Consider the following 18,082-nt stretch of genomic DNA (forward strand, 5'->3'; position numbering starts at 1 on the left):
CAAAGAGAGACTGGCCATACATGCCAATTGATTCTCTCTTTCCTACAGTTGTCCCCTCAACCATGAATTTTCTATCTCTAGTTGATTTCTCATCATGGCCTCTCTATCTCTCAAGCCACTTAGCTCTCTTCCCATCTCCTTGAGTCTCTCTTTCATGTTCCCAATGTCTTCCACCCCCTTTGATTTGGTGATTTGCATCCCTCGGTGAGTTCTGGCCCTCTCCTTCTCAAGCTCAAAGAACAGTGGGATAGCAAATTTTCGAGGTATGACCCTGATTCCTTCAATAAACCTGTAATAGGAGTCCAGGTTAGGTTGGGGGCTCAGTTCTTTTGTCTTTGGGTCCTCTTCTTTAGTTTATTCCTACTCCCCTACCTCCCTTTCCAATTTCTGTGCCTCCTATAGGTTTAGCAGAGTATCTTGTAGGATTGTTTTTGCTTCCTGTAGATTTTGTTGTGTATCCTGTAGGATTTTCTTTCCCTTGGAGGAAGTTGATCTAGTAGTAGGCCTTATCACATAGGTGATAGGAGACTTAGGGGAAGACACTTTCTCTTTTTGTGTAGGGGAGTCTTCAATCATAATAGGAATTTTGGTTGTTGTTTCGTGTTTACCCTGTCTTGTTCTTGTGCTTTTTCTTGTCTTGAAATATAATGGGGTCTACCTCTATCTTTTACCTTTTTGCTTGATGGGGGTGCTAAGAGCAGTGAGGGAATCTACTGCCTCTCTCTTAGTGGCTTCTGGAGACACCCTAGGCTACTTCTCCTTGTTTTATGTCCCCTCTTTCACATTGCCTTCTTCCTCTATGTCCTTCGTGTCTTCTTCTTCTTGTAGATATTCAACATCTTTTATTAGTTTCCTCCTTAACATCCTCCTCTGTTCTTTCATCATCCTCCTTCTCTTTCCCTTATTCTTATTCATCTTCATTATTTTCTTATGTTTCATCTCCTTCTTCATCCATCTAATCTTCATCTCCTTCTATTTCTTCCTCTTCCTTCTTTGCTTCTTCTTCCTCTGCTTCATTCTTTATCTCTTCCTCTTCACTGAGAGTAGGACTAACATCATATGCGAGAGCTTTGATGTCATCCTCTGTTGGCATGTCTCTGAAAACTGACCATGTTATAGAAATTCTGAGGTTTTGGAGGGAATATTCTATAAGGATCCTAATTAACCCATGGTGAGCTAACTATTGGGAATTTTCATCCTTCAATTTGATACTTGAGTCTATTAGTGATTGTAGCAGGAATTATGGTATGCTAAGCCTTTAGTGAGGGGGTGTTTCTGCTCCAAATCTCAATTCTTCAAGGATCCTAAAATGATAGTTATAGACCACACTATACCTACCCTCATAGGAAATGTATTTGATTGGTTGGTAGCTTAACTTATTCCATGTATATGGAAGACTTTCCCTCCTTACTCCATTTTTTTCCTCAGGGGGTTCCTCACCTAGTAAAAAGAATTTCCTTTTAGCAACCTACATATCTCGTTTGTCTTCTTTCCTCCATGGTATTCCTAGGGGAAGTGTGGTGACCCTGCTGATAATCTCAAGGGTGAGTTATATAGATAGGCCCCTTACCACAATAGTGGCATAGATTCTAGTGAGTGGAATGAGGGAGAGAGAAAATTCTTAAGCCACCTCATCATCATACCCTCTGAATTTTTCAAAAAACCCCATCCAATTATGTCTTGTGAAGATTTCAAGCACTTGGGGGTGTTGTTGGATTCTCACTGTGTTGATGGGCTCTCTCCTATTAAACCCTCCTGTCATCTTGGTTGGTTAAGTTTAAGGAGATGAGAGGGTTGAGACAATTTAAAATGCAGAACCAAAATAGAAATGACTGTGTATGTAATTCCCTTACAGAGTTGCTAAATTCACTCAAACTTAGAGGATTTTTGGTTCAATTACTTTGTAAAGAGGGATGTAATTATAGAGCCTACCTCTTTAATTGTTTGTAGTGGCCAACTCCCGTGTTATCCCTTCTCAACTCTTCTCTGCCAATCCTGTAGACAGTCTCTATGTATCCTGTACGAATTCCTGTCCATGATCCTGTAGGAATTCCTGTGAAATCCTGTAGGAATTCCTGTGTAGAAAAATGATGTATTTTTTCTTATGGTGGGTTTCCTGGGTATTAGAGTGACCTGAGAGAGTGAGTTTCGAGGAAGTGAACGCATGAATGCATGGAAATGATGTTTATTTCCCCTTATGGTGTTTTGGGGTGAGGTGGTGTGCTGGAAGAAAAGGTACGTTTCCATTTTTTGACCATTAGTCCCCACTACCACCTCATCATTCCCCACTCCTCGTAATCAACTCCCACCTTATTCATCTGCATTTTTAACCACTTTTGTCCTACTCCTTCTTTTTCTTTGAGTTAACTATAACCACGTGTGAGAGGACACCCTGTTGTGTATGTGTTGACTGAACGAAGGTGGCCAAGTTAACTAGCCACCTTTTCACTTATAAACCAACTATCTCATAAATCTTACATTTTTTGACTACATGATGCATATGAGAGTGCGCGCGGGATACTTACCTGTGGTGCCAATGCTTTGATGCGTTTGTTGAAGACCAGAGGTGTTGTTGTGTGTATTGCCTGCATGCTATTCTTTTTCCTCCTCTTGCTGTTTTCTAATGACTCCTTTGTTGGTGCAGAAACCTGTGGTTGAAGACGGTGGTGCTGCTACACTGGAGCTCTTGGATCATCATGTTGGAGGTTTTTTGTTGTTGTGATTGGTATTCTATGGGATAGGTTGCTACAGGATTTCCTACAGGATGTCTTGTAGCTGCTTCTCCCTCAGAACTCTTAATCATTATTTTTGTTGGGGTTGTGAGGATGGTGACATGGATGGAGAGAAAGAAGAGGAGTGTGGAGAGCAAGGAATACTCAGGTGATGCTCTTTATTCCTCCCTATTTCCCTTCTTTTCGAGGACTGGAAAAAAATACTGTTGAAACTGATTTTTTTTTTTTTTAATGGTGAGTGCAGGGGTGATGATGGTGGACAAGGTATGGTGATTGAATGGTGAAGAGGGTGAATTTTATTGGCCTAGAAAGTCATTCATTTTCCTTAGGACTGCTTCCTGTAGGATTTCTGGGTCACTATAATTCCTACAGGATCATCTTGTAGGTTTTTAGGGGATCCTGTAGAAAACACAATCCCTTTGTAAAATGAAGTAATGGAGTGGAAAAAATGATAGAAATGGTGCAGGAATGAATGTTAATGAGTGAAAAAATAAATATGTGAGTGACAGGGGTCTCTTTATGATCCTCCTTTTCTCCTTGACCATCCTGCTTGTTGACCTGCAAATGAAAATCTCATGATTTTATTTTTTTTTGATAAACAATTAGGCTACCTCTAAGAGGTTTTCACCCTAGCTTCTTTCCCTGGGCACCTCAAGAGAGGTTTTAAGCATGGGTTATTTCTTTTTCTCTTTTTTCTCTCTTTTTTTGTCTTCACACCATTGAGATGCCTCAAGAGATTTTCAACCCAATTATGGGATTCAGGTGCCTCATGGAGGTTTTCACCTGATTCCTTATTCTTTTTTATTTTTCTCATTGATTTAATGAGGGAGGAGCTAGAACTTGCTCCACTATCATCACTATTTTATTGATATCATCAATGAACTCTTGTTTTGATAAAGGTCTCTTGTAAATTTTCAATCGGTGTCCATTAACAAGCAAAGGAATGGCCTCTTCATCTATGGTCCTGATTTGCACAGAGCCATTATCATGGCATCTTTCCATCACATAAGGTCCTAGCCATCTTGTCCTTAACTTTCCCTTGAAGTTTTTATACCTATAATCATATAGAAATCCCCAATCAACTTCCTGAAATTGCTTATCCATGATTTTTTTATTATACCAAATCTTCCTCTGAAGTTGAACTACCTCTGTATGTAGGAGGGCCTGCATTCTGGATTCATCCAAACCATTCAATTGGAACAATCTCTCTTTATGTGTACTATTAAGGTCTAGATCTAGTTGGGCTGCCATCCTTAATGTGTTATAATCGAACTCAATGGACACAAAGGCCTTTTTCCCATAGACCAGCTCATAGGGTGTGAATCCAGTGGTGGTCTTCGATGTGGTATTATAGGCCTAGGTGGCCTCAACTAGTCTATCTACCCAATCCTTCTTGTGGCTACTTACCACTTTGGTCAAGATGCCCTCCAATTCTCTATTGGTCACCTCCACTTTCCCATTTGCTTGTGGATGATATGGAGTGGAGGTTTTATGCTTGATCTTCTGCTTGCTAAGCAAGTCTTCAATCATGTTGGAGGTAAACTAGCTGCCTTGGTCTATGACTAGCTCTCTAGGGTACCCAAATTTGTATCATACATTCTCCCTTAGGAACTCAGCCACCTTCTCCTCTATTTTTGCCTTAATTTCCTTGGTTTCAACCCACTTAGTCAAATAATTAGTGCACACAATAATGTACTATTTTTCTTAGAAGGAGGGTTGATAGGCCCAATGAAGTCCATGCCCCACTTGTCAAATGGCTCGAAAGTCACTTGAGGCTGCAGAGGAATTTCATCTCTTGGATTAGGCCTTCCCATCCTTTGGCACTGATCACACTAATTGGTATATTTTTTTACATCTTGATGAAGAGTGGGCCAATAATAGCCTGCTTGTAACACTTTGACTATTGTCCTCTTTGCTGCAAAGTGACCTCCACAAGTCCCATCATGACAGGTCAGAAGGATGTCAAGAATTCCTCCTCCCTGACACACCTTCTCAAGATTTGATTTGGGACAAGTTTGAAGAGATTGCCCCCAATCCAAGTGAAGGGGGCACTCTTCCTTATTATCTTACTCTTTTCTTTGGAGGAAAAGTTTGGTGGGAACTATGCTGATACCAAATAGTTTTCTATATCCGAAAACCATGGAGAGAGAACTGAAATAGAAAATAAGTGCTCATCTGGTAACTGGTCATCAACCATTCCTTCTTCACCTGCAGGGAAATTTAATCTAGACGAAAAGTCTGCAACAACATTTTCCTTACCAGGCTTATCAACAATGGTTACATCAAACTATTGTAATAAAAGTAACCATCTTATAATTCGATCATTCACATCTGGTTTGTTCATTAAATATTTGACTGCAACATGGTCAATATGCACAAATGTTTGATAGCCTGTAATATAATTCCTGAATTTGTTTAATGAATGCACAACAGCCAAGAGTTCATTTTTGGTGACTATGTAATTTAGTGCAGCCTTTGACAAATTCTTACTGATAAAATATATAGCATAAGGTAGCTTTTCATCTATCTGACCTAGGGCCGCTCCTATGGCTTTGTGTGAGGCATCAACATGGATATGAAAGGGGAGGGCCCAAAATGGGCCTCGGAGAATTGATGCAGTGGTTAACTTGTCCTTCAGGATGTCTAAGGCATCTTGATATCTTTTTGACCATATAAACTTAGAGTCCTTGGCCAAAAAACCAAATAAAGGAGAGGCCAACTTGCTAAAGTCCTTTATGAACCTTCGGTAGTATCCAGCTAACCCTAGGAAACTTCTAACATTTCTCTTCTTTTGAGGAGGTGGGACCTTTTGGATGATAGCTATTTTGTTTGGGTCCACCTGCAGTCCTTGCTGAGATATTAAGTGACCTACCATGGTTCCTGTAGTCCTCAGGAATTCACATTTTTCGGGACTGAGAGACAGGTTCATTTCAATGTATTTGTCCAGTACTTTGCCTAGGTTAGATAGAGCTTCTTGAAAATCACAGTCATAAGGTGTAAAATCATCCATATAAATCTCCACCATATCATGGACTAATTCAGCGAAAATACTCAGGACTGCTCTCTGGAAAGTGGAAGGAGCATTACATAGGAAAAAAGGAAGGACCCTATAGGCAACCCCAAGGACAAGTGAATGTGGTTTTATCCTGGTCTTCCAAGCAGATCTGGATTCGGTAGTACCCACTAAATCCATCCAAGAAGGAAAAATACCTTTTCCCTGCCAAGACATGTAGCACTTGGTCAATGAAGGGAAGAGGGAAATGGTCATTCTTTATGGCTTTATTCAACTCCCTGTAATCAACACAAATTCTCCGCTTACCATTTTTCTTTGGAAATGACACGAAAGGAGAGACCCACTCACTGTCAGAGAGGGTAAATGAATCCTACATCTAGCAGTTTTTGCAATTATTCTTTAACTATATCTTTAAGAGCTAGATTCATCCTCCTTTGGGGTTCTCGGACTGGCTGGCAACCTTCTTTGATGTATATGTCATAAGTAGACACTTAGGGGTGTACTCCCTTAATTTATTTGTAACTCCAAGCGAAGGCTTCTAGATTTTCCTTTAGCATGTTGCATAACTTCTCTTCTTGGAGAGAAGAAAGAGATGGATTGATTTTCAAGGTTCTCTCTGGGCCGAATTCTATGGTTTTGACATGGATTGGGTTGGAATCGGCCAAGCATAAGTCAATTGGATGATTGTTCTGGGTTTCCTTCACTGCTTCTTCTAAGGGCAATGAACTAGGATTTGGACTTTGGAGTAGGTGTTCAATCATGTCATCCTCATCTGACTGTCCTCCTCCCATGGTTGTTTCTAAAGTATTAATTTGGGCAGAATAAAATTCATCTTCTTCCTCCTCCTCCAACCATAAAGGTAAGTCATGCTCTAGAGAAGGTTGAGTAGGAGGGTATAGGACTAACTGCTTGGACATATGCCCATTCTTGATGGTCATATTCCCAGCTCTGCAGCTAATGTAACCATTGGAAATGGCCAACCATGGTCTCCCAAGGATGAGAGGGTAACCAGCAAGCTTAGCCTTAGGTTCGAGAACTAGGAAATCTACATGGTACTCCCAAGAGTCAATGGAGACCATCAAATCCTCCACAATTCCCCCAGGGGTTACTGTGGAACAATCTGCAAGTTGCGGAACTATTGTAGTCTTTCTCAATGAACCTTGGAGGTTGAGCTTGATTATGGTGTCCTTGGTCATCACATTAATGGCAACCCCAATATCGATCAGAGTGTGTGGAACAATGGTGCCATTGATGTGCACATCTACTACAGGGCTTCCAGGGTCCAAATATTTTGGACAGATTACCTGCCCCAACATTAAGTCAGACAGCTGCCCAATGACATTAATGGTAGGGGCATCCCTTATTCACCTTTGTGGGTGCTTGAAGTACTTCTCCTTAATCAACTTATTGTAAATAGGAACATCTTTTATTTCTTGGAGAAGTGGAATCTTTACACATAGATTTTTCAATTCTCCCAGAAGTTCAGTCTCTTCTAGGGTAGGCTGGAGTGGTTGGGCTAATCTCTTAGGAAAGGGTGGATTTACTTTAAGTTTTCTTTCCTCTCTCTCTTCTTCAACCTCCTTAGGTGGAGGTGGAGGTTGTTTGTCTGAGAGAACTCTCCCAGATCGTAGGTTAATCTCCTAGATTTCCACAGCATAAGCTACATATCATGTCTCTCCACTATATACTTGCTGAGCCTGCCTATTTTTCAGGTTATGATTTGGCTGGGCAGGAATCTGGTGTTTCTTGGGTGGAGCAGAGTGTAGGAGTTGTGTTTGGGTAGGTGGTGGAGGCAATAAAGCTGGAGCATTGTTGTATTGGGGCCACCAACACTAGGGTGGTTCATTCCATTGACGTTGTGGAAAAACATAAGGTTTAAATGATTGGCTAGGTAGTTGGGAGTCATACTGAGATGCATAGGACCAAGGCAGGGGTGTAGACTAGAAAGGATGAGTAGGGGGTCCCCAAGATGGTATGGTTGTGGTTTGGTTGGGGTTTTAATATGCATGGGACGACCCTTGCATGCCCTGTTGGTTAATGTAGCAGAGCTGCTCAGTGACCCCTTCGGCTCCTTGATATACAGCTTTGAGTCCATGCAAAGAAGGGCACTTATCTATGGAGTGGTTTTCTTAACAAACCAAGAAAGGTTCAATAAAGTTCAATGGACATTCATTCCTAGGATGCCTCCTAGTGTATTTAGGACATGTTAGTGTCAGTCTTTGCAGCCTTCCACCAGTGATCAAACATGCTCTTACAAAGTGATTTTAAGGTGTCAAGGTAAAATTTTGTGATTTCAGAGCATCTTCAAGTAAAATTTGGTCACCAGCTATTAGGTCTAGGGTTTGTTTTCACTCCTTTAAAAGTTGTCCAAATGTTGGTCCATGTCACCATTTAGCTGAGTGTACCATCATTCAGAGGTTTTCATCATCATGTCAGGTTCCAATGGGTCATTTTACACCTTGTTCATGCTTCAGTTGCGCTTAGGTAAGGTCATTTCCCTCTCCTAGGGTTTTGAAGGAAATTTCTCTTGGATGGTCAAATCATCAGAAAAACTTGTATCCTGATGTTCATACACCTTCCCCTATCCTTAATGTACCTTATTAAACACTTCCCATCACTGAGATCCCCTGAATTCCTCATTTTTGCACAAACCCTAGTTTCTTGCTACAAACCCTATTTTCTAGGCTAGGCCTGTGATTTCCCCTTTTGTACCCCTTCCCCTCACTCAATTTTTGAGATTCCACTTTCCCCTACTTCCTAACATCCCTCCCTACTTCCCAAAATTTCCTCAAGAATTTAGAAGCCCCTTGTCTCCTTCATTTCCCTTCATTTCGACAAATCCCCTGTTCCACACATTGGGGTAGGTTTTACTCAAATGATGTTTCTGAGCAAGAAAAGATGAATTTTGGAAACCTAAGAGAGTTTTTTGTCCAAAATATTCCAAGAAAAAAAAACCTCCTTCACTTTTTACACAGGTGTCATAGTTTAGGAGAAATGTCAAAAATACAGTTGCCTCGTGAGAATTGATGCACCTCTAAAGTGACCTTGGGAAAATCAAGTTTTCTCCTCGCTTGGTTGGCCAAATTACTTTCTTGATGATTCAAATGATAACTAGACACAAATATCATTCCAATGAGCTATCATGAGCTCAATTTGGAGTTGAGGAAGACCTTCAAAAGTTGACTACAACAGCACTCTGGCTTGAGGCAGCCTCATTTGGCACATTTTGACCAGTCTTGGGAGATTTAGATTTTGACAGGGAAAATGAACTCCAAATTAAAAAATTATAGCTGAGTTGGAAATTAGACTCAAATGCCTTTACAACATGCTATCCCGCGCCTGATTTGGAGACCAAGAAGGCCTCCAAAACTCTTCTGGAAAAAGCGTTATGCATTGGGCATGCTGCGCGACGCACATAATTGGCACGGCGCATTGGGCTCTGATTTCCAGTGTAAAATAACAAGGGCGTGGCGCATTCGTGAGGCACGGAATATTGGGCATGATGCATGGCGCACAGATCCAGAACTCAAATGTTTGTCATTTGTTTCAAAAAAACTCCAATCTGCTTGTTTCTTCTTGCTCCAAGAAGTTTATGAAATTGTCATTAACATGTTTGATGCTCATTGAAGTGGATTATGAGAGTTTGTGATGTCAAATTGCAAACCTTATTACTTTGTTTAAAGCTGCTCCTTAGGGTTTTGTTTTGGTGTCTTGGTGCCAAAGACTCCTTTTCCCCTTCACCGTGTTGATTCTTCCCCTCACCTTAAACCCATCATCCCTATTAAATCCCCTGTTCCTCTACATCCCAAAATCACTTATTTCTAAAGTCCTATTTTCCTATCCCTAAACCCTACCATACCCTATTACTCTCTTTTTCCCATATCATTTGAAAAATTCCTAAATCCCCAAACCTCGCATTCCTAAAACACAATCAAGTGACTGTCCTCACATTGCAAACTTCACTTGATTGAACCATACCCTTTCCCTCACTCCATTATACCCACTGTTCCATATTTCTCATAGTCCCTCATTTCCCTTTGGCATATTTGGCACTTGGAGACAAAGACATCAAGTCTTCATTTCTCATTTTCAACCAATCAAACATACACTTTTCATACACATTGCAACACCATGACGGACACAGATTCATCATATGAACAAGATAGTAATTGCACCACTGAACTGCATACACTAAGAGGGTATTGAGGAGGTGCAAAACACATGATCGGATCCAAATCTTGGCCGAAGCCTCTTTGGATGAGAATGGTACTTGATTTGGGACCTACAGCCCAAATTTCAAGAAATTTGGAGCAATTTTTGGCATTTTGAAATTTTTTACACTAAAAAACAGGTTTTGTCTCCCTATGCCCCGTGCCACATGGCGCTCGCTTTTGCTAGAGGGCTCCAAATCCAAAAAACTTTGCATTTATAGATTTTTCATGATAAATTATGGTTTCTTGTGCATGGCCAAGAAATTTGGGCAGGTTTTGAGTCGTCAAGAGGCCAAAAACACTCAAAAAATGACCTCACTGCCCCTATTTTGACACATAGGAAGCAGTCTTGGGAGATTGAAGTCTTGGAGGGGCAAATGACATCCAAATTCATAAATTCCACTTGGGTTGGATAGCAGACAGGTAGAGATTTCCAACAAGCTATATTGCACTCAATTTGGACTTCGGGAAGGGCCCCAAATTCAGCTCCAAAGTGGCGCGATGCATAGAAAATCAGGCGCGACGCATAGAGGATTTTTGCCTATTTTTCACTGTTAAGTTCAGAAATTCGCCCAGTTTTGACCAGTTTTGCTTTTTGATGTTACTTTTGATCTTTCATGATGTAATTTGATAACCATGATGTAATATTGGCACATTTTTACGTGTTCTAGAGGATTCATTCACTAAAAAGTGAAAATTAAATGAATGAATCAGTTTCCTAGCATATAGGGGCAAGTTGTTTGATTGCCTAGATTTGAGTTCCTTGTTTAGAATTGGTTCAAACAGCTCCTAGAATGATGAGCTTGACCCCTAGAGGCATGGTAAGGAGTTAGGCTTGTCTATATCATGTAATTTCTTAGTCATTTTCAGGGTTGGATACTTGGGATTGCTTGGCACTTCATTGTACATTTCATTTCTGCAATTTTGGCAAAGGAAAGACCAGAGTTTTGCAGCACTTGTTGGGATCCATGTGGTTATGTGTTTTGATGGTGTTTTTCTTTATGTAATTGTAAGTTCACTGATGTTTATATGTATCATTTTCCCTTATCTTTTCTTTTGAAATTAAACAAATGAGTGATTGAGGTAGAATTCATTGGACTGCTATGCTCTGCCTTGAAATTTTGTTTAATTTTACATGTTTTCATCTGTTTGAGGAGGAATCTTGAGATCGTCTTGCCCTCCTTAGCCCCTCACCAGTTTGATCCATCCATTCTTTCAATCCAAAGCATCAAAATTATTGTCTTACTTGCCCCAATCAGAACTTTGCAAAAACTAAGCCTCATCCCCGGACCGAAATTTGCCTTTCCCTTTTTCCAACAAAAAACCCCCAAAACTCAAATCAAATCCTTGCACTTCATACCTAGCCTAAAATTAGTTTGTATTTCAGTCATCTCCAGCCCCATTGATTATCTTTTGCTAAGATTAATCCAGAGAGAGCCCTCTCATGTCCTCGTAGGGCTAGCTACGAGGTTGAGCATGGTTTGATGTGGACCTAGAACCTTGCCTTTTCAGCCTGAGGCAAATCTAGGCTCTAACATAGTGGTGAGCATACTGGGGAAGAAATTTTCGTTTCGTTGTTTGGCTTTGTAGACTACAGACGGAGCCTGAAGATTAGCCAAGTAGCCTTCAAAATGCTTTTGCTTTGCATTAGCGCAAGTAGATAAAAGCTACCTTCAGTCAATCTTCGGTCTAGTTTATAAACTGAACATCTGATCTAAACGATCACCCCAGTACATGTATCAAGTTCAGAGCTGATGGTTGATGGTGGACAACAATCAGACATAAGAAGGCTGAAATCATTTACCTGGTGACTCTTGTAAAGACTCCACTGGAGGACTAACTCTTTCTCTGAGAAAATGGAAGGATCTTACACAAAGTTCAGGTATCCAAAGTGGAATGGTATTCAGGATTTAGTTTGCTTTCTTGTAAATTACTTCTTTGCTGTTCTTGAAGTTGTCCTGAAAGTTTTTCAGAATTTGTTGTATGATAAAGGTGATCAAAATCTTCAATTGACCTATTCAAAAAGTGTAAATACTAAGTTTCCCTTTGATCCTGGCCTCCTTACTTTTCCCACATCTTATGATGACTCTCTTCAGAGTGATGCACCTAAAGAAAACAAAACTGATCCTGTCACTCTTGTATATACTCCTACACCTTTTATAATCCCAGATAGGTATAAACCTCTTTTTTTACCTTCTGTTCTTCATGCTTTCCCCAAAAACTATGATCTATACTTGCCGAGGTTTGATGGTGAAAGTAAGAATGTCAACGCTAAGCAACATGTGCAGAATTTTGAGTCTTTTCTAGTCCTTTTTGAGGTTGATGAAGAGGATGTCAGTATTAGGCTTTCTGCTCTTTCTTTGCAAGGTAAAGTCAAGAGTTGGTTCAAAAACCTGCCTGATGCGAGCATTTCATATTTCCAGCAATTCGTCAAAGCTTTCCTCGACAGGTGGGTGATCGGACAGAACCTTTTCTTGATTATAGAAGAGTATAACCAGCTGAAAAGAATGCCAGGGGAGACAGTACAATAGTTTTCTGCCAGATTTAACCAAGTTTATTGTTCAATGCCAGTTGAGATAAGGCCTTCTCCTAAATCCGCTCTCTTTCACTACCCGGGTGCCTTTGAACCGAAAATGGAGTTTCAGCTGAGAGAAAGGAATGTCGCAACACTTGAAGAGATGCAGAACAATGCAGTAAATGTAGAGGCTCATCTGCTAATCCGAAGGGCAAGGTTGAAAGAAGAAGAGACAAAAAACATAGATCCAGAGGAATCGACATCTCTAGAGGTAAAGCTTGATATTCTGCCAAGTGCAGTGGAAAAGATGATGGACAAGATCAACGCAAGGAATGATTATGATTTTCAAGCCCATAACTCGTTGATTGAAGAAGGACAAGTTGTTGATCCAAAACATATTCTTTCTTATCCTAGTTGTCATAGATCTAATAATGATTGTTTTATAGATCATCTTGGAGAAGAGAGATCTGTTGATATGACATGTATGATTGATGATGTATTTTATATTGATCATTTGCCTCAGTTTGATCAGTATGATGACGATTATGTTCTCCAAACAGAAGCTAATCTTGCAGACAAATCAGTAGCTAGTTTGTGGGAGGAGGAAGTTCACTTATAATAGCTCGAATACAATGTTCAGCCGATGCATATCAGTGATGACAGTGACGAGGAAATTGCACCAAATTTTGAAGTAAGTGAAGGATCTTTTCCTTTTTGTTTTGCTTCGTTTCAGTTCATCAGAGACAACATTCATGCACTCAGAAATCAATTGTCGACAAGTCTTGATCTGGACCACCTTGAGAGCAATGAAAACCTTGTTCAAGACTTCTCATATTCAGATATCCAGCCCCCAAATGCCATTGATTTTCAAGTTGCACATGAAGACATGGAAGCTTGCACATATGATCAAATAATACAAGAAGAGTCCCTACCTTTTTATTTCAAATCATTTCAGTTTTTGAAGGGTAAATTGCATAGTAAATCTTCAAATGAATAGCTTGTAGGAAGGACAGATAGCGAAATTCTTGAGCAAGTTGTTAATGAGAAATCTTCCCCTGAAATGATTGATGAAATCATTTTGGATACAAAACCCTCCCTAACACCAGATTTGCAGCCACCAAACGCAATTGAAGATCAGATTATAGATGAAGGCGTGGAATCTGAAATACATGATCTAATGATGCAAGAGGATTTTGTACCCTTTTGTTTCGAAACATTTCAATTTATAAGGCAGAATCTTCGTAATATCTCTCAAGAAAAAGATGAACAGCCAGTAGGATTTCATACAATTTTAATGGACACATTGCAGAAGTTTTTTCAAGTTTTTGATGATCCTATTGCTCGTGTGTTGGATGATGTTTGTTGTAAAAGTTCTTCCCCATTGGCTAATCATGTGCCAGAAAATAATGTTGATAATAATCTTATTCAAAAGTCGCCTTCATTATCTTGTTTAACAGATGGTTCATTGCATAGCCCATACCAAGGTTTGCAGTCATATGAGGAGATTGGTAAAGGAGACTTTTGTTCTATTTGGAATCAGCAACAGAGTTTGGTTATTCACAAAATTCAAGATCCTTTTGACAACCTGCTGCTATCACCAAAGAAAGACAGCACAAATGTGAGGAAAATCTTAATATCCAGCTATGAAGACTACCTGGACCAGAGCAGTAATGTGTTAATGGAAATCAATAGCGATGTTTATGAAGATCCTTTCGCAGTATTCTTGAAGTCATCCAGTCAATTCATGCTTTGCAAGTTTATCAGCAGTCAACCTGATCCCAAGTTTCCATGTTAGTTGCCTTTCAATTCTTCCCTTTTCCTGTGCATCATAAAGCATTTGGGAAGAAATCAAATGCCAGCCAGGATGCTTACGTGGTTGCATTGGCTATTTCACTTCACTTGATCTGGCAGTGAAATAGAATAGTTAGAGTAGGTTTTGATGAATAAGCTCCATTTTGAGCATATTTTCCAGTTCATCGGTTGTGTTTAAGTATCGAGTTAGTTTTTAGTTGAGTGAGAGTCAAGTTGTGTTGTCAAGTCATCAGTTTTCAGTCATGCATTTCAGCTTGAGTTTTTTACTCCATTGCCCAATGGACGAAGGCATTGCCTGCTTTCCCAGAGATCTGTAGTTCTTGGCACCTCCAAGGAGCTACCATCCCCATTGGAGCCAATGTTAGTGTCAGTCTTTGCAGCCTTCCACCAGTGATCAAACATGCTCTTACAAAGTGATTTTAAGGTGTCAAGGTCAAATTTTGTCATTTCAGAGCATCTTCAAGTAAAATTTGGTCACTAGCTATTAGGTCTAGGGTTTGTTTTCACTCCTTTCAAAGTTGTCCAAATGTTGGTCCATGTCACCATTCAGCCAAGTGTACCATCATTCAGATGTTTTCATCATCATGTCAAATTCCAATGGGTCATTTTACACCTTGTTCATGCTTCTGTTGCACCTAGGTAAGGTCATTTCCCTCTCCTAGGGTTTTGAAGGCAATTTCTCTTGGATGGTCAAATCATCAGAAAAACTTGTATCCTGATGTTCATACACCTTCCCCTATCCTTAATGTACCTTATTAAACACTTCCCATCATTGAGATCCCCCGAATTCCTCATTTTTGCACAAACCCTAGTTTCTTACTACAAACCCTATTTTCTAGGCTAGGCCTGTGTTTTTCCCTTTTGGACCCCTTCCCCTCACTCAATTTCTGAGATTCCACTTTCCCCTACTTCCTAACATCCCTCCCTACTTCCCAAAATTTCCTCAAGAATTTAGAAGCCCCTTGTCTCCTTCATTTCCCTTCATTTCAACAAATCCCTTGTTCCACACATTGGGGTAGGTTTTACTCAAATGATGTTTCTGAGAAAGAAAAGATGCATTTTGGAAAAATGAGAGAGGTTTGTGTCCAACATAGGCTAAGGAAGAAAAACCTCCTTCACTTTTTACACAGGTGTCATGATTTAGGAGAAATGTCAAACATACAGTTGCCTCGGGAGAATTGATGCACGTCTAAAGTCACCTCGGGAAAATCAAGTTTCCTCCTAGCTTGGTTGGCCAAATGACTTTATTGATGAGTCAAATGATATATAGACACAAATTTATTTCCAATGAGCTATCATGAGCTCAATTTGGAGTTGAGGAAGACCTTCTAAAGTTGACTGCAACAGCACTCTGCCTTGAGGCAGCCTCATTTGGCACATTTTGACCAGTCTTTGGAGATTTGATTTTTGATAGGAAAAATGAACTCCAAATTGAAAAATTATAGTTGGGTTGGAAATTATACTCAAAGCAATTTCTAACGAGCTATACTATGCCTGATTTGGACACCGGGAAGGCCTCCAAAAGTCTTATGGAAAAAGAGCTACGCACTGGGCATGCTGCACGGTGCACATAACTGGCACGGCGCATTGGTCTCTGATTTCTAGTGTAAAATAACAAGGGCACGGCGCATTAGTGAGTCGCAGTGCATTGGGCATGCTATGCGGCACACAGAGCCAGAAATCAAATTTTTGTCATTTGTTTCAGAAAAACTCCAATTCGCTTGGTTCTTCTCGCTCCAAGAAGTTTATGAAATTGTCATTAACATGTTTGATGCTCATTGAAGTGGATTATGAGAATTTGTGATGTCAAATTGTAAACCTTATTACTTTGTTTAAATCTACTCCTTAGGGTTTTGTTTTGGTGTCTTCGTGCCAAAGACTCCTTTTCCCCTTCACCGTGTTGATTCTTCTCCTCACCTTAAACCCATCATCCCTATTAAATCCCCTGTTCCTCTACATCCCAAAATCACTTATTTCTAAAGTCCTATTTTCCTATCCCTAAACCCTACCATGCCCTATTACTCTCCTTTTCCCATATCATTTGCAAAATTCCTAAATCTTGAAACCTCACATTCCTAAAACACAATCAAGTGACTGTCCTCACATTGCAAACTTCACTTGATTGAACCATACCCTTTCCCTCACTCCATTATACCCATTGTTCCATATTTCTCACAGTCCCTCATTTCCCTTTGGCATATTTGGCACTTGGAGACAAAGACATCAAGTCTTCATTTCTCATTTTCTGTTGGGTCCCTATAATACTAGTGATTACCCGATTACTATTGTATTTATACCCCTTATTTATATTGTTGTGCCCCTATTACCCCCATATTGTTATTTCTGTGCCCCATAGAATCCCTCTATTGTTATTTTTGTGGCTTTATATTATTATTGTTAGGTCAGCTGGATTATATTGTGACTCCTTAGACTCTTATCTATAGAAAGGAGGTTTTGTCATTTGAATCATCCAAGAATTGTTCATTTATGTAATGTAAAGGAGGTTTCCCCCTCGAAGAGGCTGAATTCTAAGGCGTTGATCTATCTTTTCTATCTTTTCTTGAGTTGGTTTCATAACATTTGGTATCAGAGCTTTGGATTCTAGGGTTTCGCTGCTCCAAACAGGTCATCATGGCATGTTTGCTATAACTTTTTTTCTGTGACGTTTCAGAAGTTGCAAAAAAAAAACCATTTGAGAAGAAATCGCGCTGAACCTTGGGTCTGAATTTCAGAGCTTTTCGCACGATATTTTCGAAGATATGATTTGAGGAAGTTGGTCTTTTTGCAGACTCCTGAATTACATTCAAAACAAGTGACCTGGTGAAAATCATCATAACTTTGTCTCTGAGGATCGGATTGAAATTTCGTAAGAAGGTATAGAAAGAGGACGGACTGTAGTTTCTTGTATGCATTTTTTAGATCCATAGGTCGAAACAATGACTCGTGGCACGTCGTACAAGTTTGTTCTACTGTACTAGTCTATAAGCAAGTCACTGTGGGAGATTTCGCATAACTCTTCCTTGGAGAAACCAATTTGGGTCAGACTTGTGGCATTGGAAAGAGGACTTAGAAGGCTACTACAGGTCAAAATTTCAGAACTGAATGATCTGAAATTACAGAGATACATCAGATTCAATATCAGGCTTCTACAAAGTGAAAAAAGGTGTGTAGTTTTTTTTTTTAATTTTTGCATAAGCTTGGTTTGAAGGAATTCAAAGGGAATAGTAAAGCATTATTATCGGTAACTGATGCCCCGAGGAAAGAAAATGCAAACACCTAGTAAGGAACCTGAAAGCTCTAGCATGACTCATGAAGAAGAGGAAGAAATGCTACATGATATATCAAAATTACATGAACAAGTGCAACAAATGTCATGCTCACAAAAGCTAACAGAAGCTAATATAAATGGCGTGGAATCTAAGATAAAGGGCATGGAAGCTAAGATGGAGGATTCGAACACAGATTTGAAGAGAGACATGGCATATTTGAAGACAGATTTGAAGACAGACATGGATGAATTGAAGATAAATATGAATAAGTTGCTACAAGAAATGGGCACTAAGGATGAAAGGGTACTAAAGGAAACTCATGATGAGAATAAAAGAAATGTTAATCATGATTCCATAGATGCTAATGTTGGATCGAAGACTCACCATATTCCAAAAATCGATATGAGGAAGTTTGATGGCAAGGATCCTGCCACATGGATATTACAGATGGAGCAATTCTTCGATCTCAATAATGTGAAAAACACACAAAAGGTACGTATGGAAACTATATATTTGGAAGCAAATCAGTT

The sequence above is a fragment of the Pinus tabuliformis genome, chromosome 8, assembly GCF_031772625.1.
Source record: "Pinus tabuliformis cultivar Carrire ecotype Pingquan chromosome 8, CPIR1, whole genome shotgun sequence".
NCBI classification, from domain to species: Eukaryota; Viridiplantae; Streptophyta; class Pinopsida; order Pinales; family Pinaceae; genus Pinus; species Pinus tabuliformis.